General features: G+C 45.2%; 1 pseudogene; it reads left to right on the forward strand.

The window, feature by feature from the left end:
- The first annotated feature begins 554 nt into the window (after positions 1–554).
- LOC114197551 (U2 spliceosomal RNA) lies at positions 555–623 on the forward strand (annotated as a pseudogene).
- The last annotated feature ends 10994 nt before the right edge of the window (positions 624–11617 follow it).

Consider the following 11617-nt stretch of genomic DNA (forward strand, 5'->3'; position numbering starts at 1 on the left):
CCCTTCCCCCTCCAGTCTTCTGTCAATGACTCTCATTGTCTGAATCTCACAGGAACCCAACAATCCTTAGAGATCAGTCTCTCTGGGCACAGAAGAGCCATGGAAGTGTAGGGAGTGCACCTGGGAGAGCAAATGAAGAACATCCAACATAATCCACTCCCCCTTTGTCCATTTGCATTCACTTTTATCATTTGGATGGAAAATTCCTGTCCCTAACAGGCGGAACACACAACATTTTCCCAGCCATTATAACATCACGTGATAATATCAATTCAGTCATTCACCACCTTAAACCTAAACTATTAACACTTCTTCATATAAGGTAGTGGGGCAGGGGGGAAAGAAGGCAAGGGAATAATTAATTCACCTAAAATTTAGCAGCTACAGTTCACACTTCTGTCACCAGTCACAAGCATGGATTGATAACCATAGCTTCCTTCTACCGTGTTCAAATTACTATCTACAAAACATCTCCTTATCTTTTTACCTGGTGGGGAAACCCTCACTTCTTTAGACTTTTAGTAATTGATCATCTTTCTCTACTGAACAGTAACATCGCTTCTTGGCCTTTTGGCTAAGATCAAGTGTAGTATCTACTGAAGAGTAACAGTTTTCCACTGATCAGGACTACTGGGCAAGGAAGTACTAAGAAGGACCCAGATAATTTCCTTGGCTCCTAGATTGGTCTTCAGTTTAGTCTTCCCGGGTGACACAATGGGCATAAGCTTATTGCTTCAATTCCTTTATCATAAAATAAGTTGCCTGGAGGCTTTCAGCCTTCTAAAATGGCCCCCTATGATCTCTACCTCCTGGTGTTCACACCCTTGTATAAACCTCTCCCCCTAAGTGTGTGACTGTGGGCTAGACTTGGGGACTTGATTCTAATGTATTGAATGCAGCACAAGGCATGCTGAGATTAGATTATTCAGGATTTTGATCTCTCTCCCTGTCTTCCTCCCTCCCTTTTTCTCACTCTTCTGGCATATTTGTTCTAATGAAGCATGCTGATGTGCTATGAGGGACCCTATGGAGAGGATCTGAGGGTAGCCTCCAGTCTACAGCCAAGGAACTGAGGAATGGAAGCCCCTAGTCCAATAGCTATTGCAGAACTGAATTCTGCTGACAACCATGTGAGTAAACTTGAAAGCAGATCCTTTCCCAGCGGAGCCTTCAGATGAGATGCGACCCTGACAGATGCCTTGATTGCAGCCTTGTGAGAGACCTAGAAGCCTAAGATTCAGCCAATAAATGCCTGTTGTTTTAAGTCACCAAGATTCAGTATGATTTTCTCCACAGCAATAGATAAATAATACAACAGATGGCCTATCGTGAGCTACCATCATGATGGATAAGGCAGCACACAACATTCTCATTGGTGATCAGGATTCAATCTTTACAGTGACACCTTTTGTGCCTGTTGGTTCAGTAGCATAAGGAGCCCAAAATGTCTAGGAAAATTCTCAACTTCGTATTTAACAGAACCATGTCCGTGTTTCCTGGTAGTAACATTCCTCCCTTGGACACAAGGACCTCCAAACATTTTAAGGGTAAGGTTGTTGGGAAAGGAAGTGAAAATTCCTTAAGTATGGTTTCACTTCCATTCCCTTACAGGAGGGAGACTACACAATACACAGGCAGCTGATTTAAGGCACATACTATACCCTAGAAGTTTTCATTTCCTAGAGCGTTGTCTTTCAGCTGGCACCATAAGAGCTTCAAAGGCATTCCATCAGTTTATGAAACCAGCTTCTCTTCAGTGATGGAAATTAATGGATGTAAGTGTAGTGATGTACTTCTTTCATCATAAAATAGGTTTCTTTGTCAGAGGCAGAGGCATTAAGTGTGGGACACCATGGCAATAGATAAAACATTCATAAGCCCATGACTGGTAGTGCTGACAGAAGCCTTGCAAGCAGGGAAGATCAGTTTATATTTAGAATTATCTATCGATCGATCGATCGATCGATCATCTATCCACATGCACACACACATTCCTTTGAAGATAAATTGCTACTTCCTCCACAAGAAAAGAAATATAATGGAATCTACCTACATTAAGGTAGATGACTCGTCCCCCAAAGAAAAGTGCCAAATCAGAATTCAACAGTGGCCTCTGTTTCAGAAGTGGAAGTAACCAACTAAGCCTACAGAAGAGGAAGGTGAAGGTTCTCCACTTGGGGTCTTACAAGTTCAAAGTCAAGATGTCGCCTGGGCTGGGCTCTTATATGGAAATTACGGAGAAGAATCCAATTCTAAACTCATTCAGATTATTGGCAGGATTCAGTTCTTTGCAATTCAAGGAAAAGATGCTAGAGGGTGCTATTGAATCCATATTTGATTGCCCAATCCAGTAGACAGTTACTGTCATTCTCTGTCATTTACATCAATTCGTCAATCTCAAATCTTAAAGGAATGTCCCTCATTGACAAATTTCTTCTGATTTAATCATATATTGTAATGCCCCTGATCTATTACTCTTGGAATCAACTCCCATAATCTCCAGACTTTTGTTGAAAAAAGTGAGCAAGACACTGCAAATCTAGCAGGTCATATAGATCTGGTAAAAATGGCTGCAAATGCTTTGTTATTTGTATTAGTTTGCTGGGTAATAATCCACCCTAAAACTTAAACTACAACAATAGGCTCCATCCCTTTGGAGCAGGCCTTGTACCTCTCTGAAGAGGACCCTGACTGTCACCCCAAGCCTGGAAGCAATGAGATTGTGCAGGTAGGTCCTGAGAATCCAACAGTTCCCAGGGTGAAGGTAATAAAAGGAATTATGCCTGGGAAGTCTTCCCCGAAGACAGGGACAACAAGGAACATTCAAGGGGAGCTCTCAGTTGCAGCTATGTACATCCAAAATCCCCATCCCATGTCTTAGGGCCTCATTCTGTCCTCCAGTCCCTTGCTTTAGCATAAGAGACACAGCAGCTGTTGGCTCTGCAAATCCATAGCCCTTATAATCTGGCCCTGAGTTTGACCACCAGCAGCTATTCATGGACATAAGAGACTCATTCAAAATGACCATAGGGGCCTTCTAATTTTACCCCTGTGCCCTCTCAAGGACATTCAAGTCTTGCAATGTATCCTTTTCTCTATATATTCTCTCTAGTGCCACCAGATGCAACCTGCCCACATGACATCTCTGAGATCTCTATCGTTGCCATAGTGACTAAGTATCTCAGTCCTTCCATCTCCCAAAGTCTTGGTCTCTACCAGCACTCTCTCCCATGCTACCATCAGCAATAATTTAAGTAACTGATCCAACACATGCCACGGATTACCAGTGTCTCTTTCCTCCAGCAAGGAGGCTGTCAGAGCACTCATCAGATATGTGAGCAAACCAATCCCTGAATCCTATTTGACCAGTTCTGGTGCAATCACTATATAAACCAGCATCGTAGCTAAGAGTTTAAGGAAGTAACTCTTTACGAATGCATGAGCAGACGTCAGGAGCAATAGTAAGAGAGGGTGAAGCACCAGGGGTCATCCACAATAGGAAGCTGTAACCACTCCTAGGTCTAGAAGGGGCAAGGGATGGGAATGGTTACCAGAACTGGCAAGAGCTGAAGCCTAGGAGCCAGTCAGAGCTGGGAATTTCAGGACAGGAGGGCAGCATTGCTGAGCAAAGTCCTGGTGGGGAGGAACCTAGGGAACTGGACACCCCAACTTCTCCCTCCTGCCCATTCATGTCCTTCCAGCCTCTTCCATTGGCTAAAACCATCAGGAAGCCCAGGGCAAGGAATCTTGCAGACGCTATTTTTAGAAGCCTGCTTCCTACATGCAGAGCAGGTGCACAAGGGTGGGGAGAAGATCTGGAGAGGTGCACAGGAAACTCCCAGCACCATGACCCAGCTCCAGACCATATGTTCTCCACACAAAACCTGACCATTGCTTCACTCTGATGAGGTCCTACTTCCTGTTCTTTCCATACGTTCTGAATCTCCCCAGAATACAGACATAAGGTGCTCCGGTGTAGGGGTCACTGACTGTTGATGGCAAGACTATTACTTTTATCGTCCTTGCTATATTGCCCCCCTTTTCTTGACTCATGTGTCCTCTTTAAAAGAATTTCCATTCCCAACTCACTTCACTTACCCTTCTGAACAGCCATTCTGATGTGTTTGTTAGCTATTCTTGAATGTATGCATAGCTTTGTAAATATGTAATTTTGTTGTAGGAGCATTGGTGTCTTTAACTTACAGGAATGGCATTGCATGAATAAGGTTCATTCCATTCCTTACCTTTTCCACTCAGCTCTATCTATCAGACCACATCTGTTTTGCCATGTATATAACTAGTTGGCTGCTTCTAACTACTGCTAACTAATATTCTAGAGCTAGCATCCATTCATTGCTTGTAGCCTTTCCCTCCAGTGATGGATCCTTAGGAGGCTTCCACCCCCAGACACTTCAGACAATACTCCCATGAACACCTTGCACCATTTCCTGTGTCCTCAGGGATGGGCGTGAGAAGTACTCAGAGCTGCATAGTCAGAATTGGTGTCGTGGGTCAGAAAGACCCGCTTTTGGATCTCCTAAATGTGAGTTCTGGCTCTCTCTTTAAATGTGGCTCAGTTGTTCATGATCCTTCCCTTCTATCCAGATTTTCTTATTATGAACTCTCTTTTAGCATTGACTTCTTAGTTATGATCATAGCATGGAAATGCCGAAGGACAGAAATGAAAGGGACCTAAGCTGGCCCAGCTCCTCATTTTCTAAGTGAGGGAAGCAGGGGCTGGAAACGTGACTCCTAATTCACTGATTTTTTTTTTTTTTTTGTAGTCTGACTGCAAGTAACTTCATTGAGTATCTTATTTCTGATGTGCCAAGCGTCAGAGAGAAGGTCTATGTGACCCTGGTGGGAATGTGGGGAGGCTGGCCTTCCTATACTCATCTCAGAAATGATAACAGAGGCACAGAGTGCCTGTGACATCAGAGTTGACAAGGACAAAGGCTGTGCCTTCTGACTCCAAGTCGCCCATATTTGCCTACAACATGTCTCCCTGCAAGCACCTTAGATGGTCGGGGTGCCTCTGCTAAAGTAAACTGACACAAACAAAAGTTGACTGTATTAGAAATCCAGGTGTGTCTTGTTGTACGTCAGCATGTGTCCCCCAAATAAATTGAGTACCTGAAACCTCGTGACCTCATCTAAAGCTATAATTGGACTACTGACACCTCTGCCTTTCTAAAGCATGTTTTTTGAAACTTGAATTTATTTGGTAATAAGGAAAAGGTCCTCGATATAAAAGATTTAGGAAAGCATTCATCTTTTCTTGGAGAGCATGATCCTAGATCAAATTATCACTCATAATAGTTAAGAGCTGCTATAAATTGAGCTTTTTACCCTATCCTGGGCACTGTAAGGCTAAGTACTCACAACTACATTATTCTTCTCCATGTGATTTCCTGGGCAAGTGGACACAGCTGGGTCCTGAGGACTTCACCAGCGCTGCCCTCCCCTGGGTAGATGAGCTTTCAATAAAACCATTCCCTGGTTCTTCTTTGGTTCTTGCTCCCTGTGTGTACATTCCCTCCCAGAAGAGAGGAGAGATCACTGTAGAATAGTGGAACCCCCCACTCCTGAACCCCTGATACTTGTAACTACCCAGACACACCATTTGTAGACCAGAGATAAAGTAGCAGGCTGAGAGAAGTGAAGTGACATTACCAGGTGACCTGAGTGGTGGAAAGGAGTGTCTGTCCAGCTATTCTGTGAGCCACTCTTACGTGTTCATGTTGGCCTGTGGGGAAATGCAAGCATTTGGGGTGGGGGTGGGGAATGGCTTCTATCTCAAAGACAGAATCGTAATACCTGGCACCACTGTTGGGAAATGTTGGTGTGGAGTTTTGACTGCTAGATTATAGGTTTGCTAACACTGAGGCTGGCTTGTAAATAAAATTTACCCAGGCCGTATAGTTCCTCAGAATGCTCTCTGAGCTTCCCTGATTAAACCCTGCTACTCCAGGGCATGTGGGTGGCTCAGTCGTTAAGCGTCTGCCTTCAGCTCAGGTCATGATCCCAGTGTCCTGGGATCAAGTCCCACATTGGGCTCCCTGTTCAGCAGGGAGTCTGCTTCTCCCTCTCCCTCTGCCTGCCTGTCTGCCTACTTGTGATCTCTCTCTCTCTCTCTCTCTCTCTCTCTGTGTGTCAAATAAATAAATAAAATCTTAAAAAAAAAAACCAACATCCTGCTACTCCAAGTCCGCTCTGCATCAGCCATAGGAGAACTTGAGATCTAATGCCCAGGTGTGCAGTCTGCAGAGGGCATGCTCTGACCCACGTGGGGCACAGCGGTCCAAGCGCAGTTTCGGGGCCCAGAACCCTCTCCCACACTCTTTGGCCCTCCTGGTATACCAGTTTCTTTTCAGATCCTCCAGACCCTCCCATTCTTCTCCCTCACCCTTTATAAGTCAACAAGCTCTCGGGTAGACATCAGCAATTCTTGTCAAGTCTTAGATGAGGCTTGTCGAGATTATTTTTTTTCAAAACACCTGCCTAGAGCAGGGAAGCTATGCCCAGCACACCAGCAGTGGGTCCCTGGCTTTCCCTGGAAAATGTCTCACTTCTGCCTTGTCCTTTATGAAGTTCCCACCCAGAAGAGTGCCAGCCTGGCTTTGGGCTGGAATCGCCCTTCTGCACGTCCTCTGCTTTGTGCAACCCAGCTCCGGCGAATGGCCCAGACCCAGCTGCTCCTCCTGCCTCCTGCAGCTGTCCAGCGAGGCCAGACGGTCACTGCGGCTTGCCTGCTTCAGATAAACAGCCCCATCTCCTTCCTGTGAGTCCATTCATAAACTCAGGTCAAAGGGTTTTTGATCTGTGGGATATTTAGCCCTGGCCCCTTAGGTCTCCTTGTGGAATGAGGGATCCAAACCCCTAAACGCACCTCAAGAATGTGTACAAGTATTTAGAGTGTGAGCTAGGAGAACCTTTTATTGTCCCTCAAAAAAGACCAGGTAAGTAATCTCATATTCCTCTCACCCTTTGTGTGCTGTGGACTCCAGAGTGCCGGTCACAGAATGACTATGAGATGGGAAGAAGTCCCTTGTGCCGCAACACCCACACAACACGCATACAACACACACACACACGAGGGCCTCTGGAGTCTGCCTGGGTAGGGGTATGAGATCCCCGCCAGGACCACCTTAAAGAAAAATAAATCCTTTCATGTCAAAGAAGCCAATCCAGGCAAAACTGCCCTGCAGAGGGCAGAGATGTGCAGAAATACGAGGGGTGACGGCCGGGAGCAGAGCGTCTGAGCAGGGCAGGTTTCTGAGTCTCCTGACCACACAGCGAGGATCTGCTCCTGCCAGGGCATAACTGCTTCATTAGCCACGGCCGGGCTCAGGCCGGGAAGTTAAAGTCTGTGGCCCCGTACTTTCAGGAAGGAACCTGGACACCACAGGTTGTCGTCACAGACAAGACACGTCCTGGTAGCCTGGCTGGTGCCCTCCCTTCTCCCCAGCCAGGCAGAGGGGCCTCCTGTCACTTCGTAAAGGAACAGAGCTTGATTTGCTTGGAAACATCCAGCTTGGGTCCTCCCAAGGCAAAGGGTTTATTGTCCCAAAGAAAATTAGCAGGGGACAATTTCCTCGTGTGTGTGTGTGTGTGTGTGTGTGTGTGTGTGTGTGTGTGTAAATGATGGGATGATTTAACCCAGGGAAGCGTGTGAAAATCATGGAACAATGGTCCGAGAAGATCACGCATTTGCATTTGCCTTGGAGTCAAGGAAGGCTGAACCTTATTTTGCTTGGGGCTCATCAGGCCTCTCCAGATTGGATGTTTCAAGGTTGAACTGTGCACATCTGATTTCATTTAAAATTGTGTATGAGTGAGTGTATTTATGAAATAATAATTAGTTCTGCAATTCTTTGGAAAAGAAATGTGTATATGCATATATGTAAAGAAAAATATGTATTTATAGATGCATATGTATTTTATATATATATCTCAAATCAAATATCAAATCATATATATATGTATATATGTATATGTGTGTGTGTGTGTGTGTGTGTGTGTGTGTGTGTATTAAACCCTTCTGGAAGAAGCAGCCTGGGGATAGATGTGATGTAGAATCTTCAATCCACAGTGTCAGTAGCAGAAATGGCAGCTGCTTCCCCCAAAACCACTAGCTGGCCTCCGACAAGCCCATCTGGACATCGATACCATTCTGTAAGGGCCCTTGTCAACTGGCTTAACATAATCCGGTTTTGGGGGTGTGCTACCCTTTTACTCTACACTGGAGCTGGGCCCCACCAAATGATCTTTGCTAAAGCTGCCTGTAGAATCTCCAAATAATTGCAAAGTTGAACAGACTTGACTGTGCAGCGGGATGCTACTATCACATGCTTTCCTCCTCCGGAGCCCACTGGGATCCCCATCAGGGGGCAGACCACAGCACCTGCCCGTACCATCCCTCGCCTACTCGCACTTTAGAACCAGCCGCCGCCTCACACCTCCACCTGCCAGCCCCAATCTCAGGAGGCTTCAGAAAAGTCAAAAATAGCTTTCTCATCAGAAAAATCTCAGGCCCCTGCTTCAACATAAAAACCTTTGAGAATGTCCTTTTCAGCTTCAAAGCCACTGTGGTAGGCAAAGCTTCAAAGACAGGGCAGTGTTCGCTTTTGATGGTCTGGGTCTTTAAAGCAGTGGTCTTAACCTTTCTCTAGGTCACAGACCCCTCTGGAAACCCAGTAAAAAGCTATGGAGTCACATGCCATTAAAATCAACAAGTTTAATGGAAAAGTTGCCTGCTATTGTCATGGGCTTGTGGACAACACCCTGAACACTACCCACAGACCCCAGGGTAAGGATTCTTACTCTGACATCATGGCCAAGATGTACACATGAAGTAGTCTTTTCCAAGTCTTCTCTGAAGGACCAGAGTGAGCATCCATCTCTCTGATCTCATTTCTCAGGATTTTTATTTTTTCCAATTTCTCAGAGCTGTGCTCCATCCATCCATCCATCCATCCAGGGCTGACATTCAGTAAGTGCATATGATATGGATGGTATTTTTTATGGTCAGCATCTACTCTGATTGGAAGGAGCCCACACCTCACAGGCTTATATTGAATGTTACTCCTACATTCATCACTCATCTGTCCATCTATGCATCCTTCCATCAAACCATCCAATCACTGCCACTCAGTCATTTTCAAAGAAACTTCTGTGCTCCAGGAACCATTCCAGGCACTAGGAAGACAGCAGGAAACAAGGCAAGATTCCTGCCTTCATGTTACTTACAGTTGAGTGAAGAGAGGTTAAATAAACAGCAGTTACAAAGCAATGGGGTAAATATGCTAGAGAAAGAGAACAGGACACTTTGAGAGCATGTAGAGGGGAACTTTGCCCAGATTTAGGGGCAGAGGATAAGGAATGACTTCTGAAGAAAAATATGAACAGTTGAGAATAAAGGATAAGAATTACCCCCCAAGACAGGGCAGAGGGGAGAGCAGATGAAAGAATAAACTGTCCAGAGGTTTGAGTTTTATCCTGAAGGCAATGGAGAGTCACTGCAGGGCTTTAAGCAGGATAACTAATGATCTGATTTGAGGTTCCCAAAGATCATTCCAGCTCTCCAGAGGAGAAGAGACATTGGAGGAATCAAGACAAGGCAGGAAGCCAGAGAAGGATGTTGCAATGTCCCAAATGGTGGCCTAGACTTGCTAATGGCAGCAGGGTTGGAAGAAAGTGATGGGAGCTTTGGTGAGATATAAAGGGTAGAAACGGTAAGGCTGGGATGACTTGCTAAATTAGGGGGTGGGCTGGGGAGAAGGAATAGAATAATGCCCTGGTGTTTGGTTTTGGGAATGAGGTGGCTGCATGCACTGCTTATGGGAATGACAGGGAAGAGTGCAGTTTGTCAGGATGATAAGATAAATGCAAATTTGGACATGCTGGGTTTCAGTTGCTGGCAAGGCACTCAAGCAAAGGTATCTGACAGCCAGTTGGGCCTAAAATGCAAGACAAGTCTGCCTGGCAATACAGAATTGTCACTGATGCACACGTGGTCCTTAAGGCCTGGAGCAGAGTGTGCAGAGCAGAGATTTTTCACAAAGGAAGTGTTGCAATTCCCATTTAGCAGACATTTTAGAAATGTATGCAGGTATTTTAATTTAATTTTTATTTTTTAAGGATTGTATTTGAGAGAGAGGGAGGAAGAGAGAGGGAGAGAGAGCGTGAGCAGGAAGGAAGGGCAGAGGGAGAGGGAGAAGCAGGCTCCCCGCTGAGCAGGGTACCCGATGCAGGGCTCGATCCCAGGACCCTGGGATCATGACCTGAGCTGAAGACAGGTGCTTAACCGACTGAGCCACCCAGGCACCCCCATGAAGGTATTTTAAACTGTCACTGTGACTGGGGACACTAGTCAGCTTTTATTGAGTGGGGCCCAGCCATACTAAATGTCCTACAATGTTGGAGACACTCCTGCACAAAGAATCCTTCATCTTGATGACTCTTGCTGTTTATAATGACCTGCACTTAGACTCTAATTCCAAATAAACACAAAGCATTTTTTCATTGCTTTAATATACATTGAATTTTATATACATTGAGTTTTCTAGGAATGTAACTATAGGGTAAGGTGAGGAAAGATTTTTGCATAAAGATCACTCCCATATTGTATTTCCAGCCCAGACTTCTCCCCTGAAATCCTGCCTTGTCAGTCATCTGCATGCTCAACAGCTCTATTTGGATGTCTAACAAGTAGAACAAACCAAAATTGTCCAAGTTTGGACTGCTGGCCTCTCCCCGGACTTAACACCTGCTCCACTCAGTCTTACTCATCACTGTAGGTAGGGACTTCAAGTTGCTTCCCCCTTCAACTCATTCTTGACTCCTCTTCTTTTTCCCCCTTACTGGTTGGTATCCAGTTCATCAGGAAATCCTGGTGGCTCTATCGTCAAAATACCTCCAGAATCTGACCATGTGCCCATCTCTGTCCCATCATCTCTGGCACGTGGTTTATTGCAATTTCACCTACCTGGGCTCCCACTCTCATTCCTGCTCTTCTGCAGCTTGTACTCAACAACTATAGAGCGATTCCATTATAACCTAAGTTGGATCACATCCTTCTTCTGCTCCAACTCCTCCAATAGCTCCCCATTTTGCTCAGAGAAAAAGCCAAAGTCTTTTTTTTATTTTATGTTATGTTAATCACCATACATTACATCATTAGTTTTTGATGTAGTGTTCCATGATTCATTGTTTGCATACAACACCCAGTGCTCCATTCAGTGCGTGTCCTCTTTAAGTACCCATCACCTAACCCATCACCCCCTCCCCCTCCCCTCTAGAACCCTCAGTTTGTTTTTCAGAGTCCATAGTCTCATGGTTCGTCTCCCCCTCCGATTACCCCCCTTCATTTTTCCCTTCCTGCTATCTTCTTTTTTTTTTTTAACATATAATGTATTATTTGTTTCAGAGGTACAGGTCTGTGATTCAACAGTCTTACACAATTCACAGCGCTCACCATAGCACATACCCTCCTCAGTGTCTATCACCCAGGCACCCCATCCTACCCACCCCCCACCACTCTAGCAACCCTCAGTTTGTTTCCTGAGATTAAGAATTCCTCGTATCACGGAGATCATATGATACATGTGTTTTCTCT

This window comes from Eumetopias jubatus, unplaced genomic scaffold (assembly GCF_037043125.1).
Source record: "Eumetopias jubatus isolate StellerSeaLion01/CBP00866 unplaced genomic scaffold, mEumJub1_p1.0 scaffold_8, whole genome shotgun sequence".
Taxonomy (NCBI): Eukaryota; Metazoa; Chordata; class Mammalia; order Carnivora; family Otariidae; genus Eumetopias; species Eumetopias jubatus.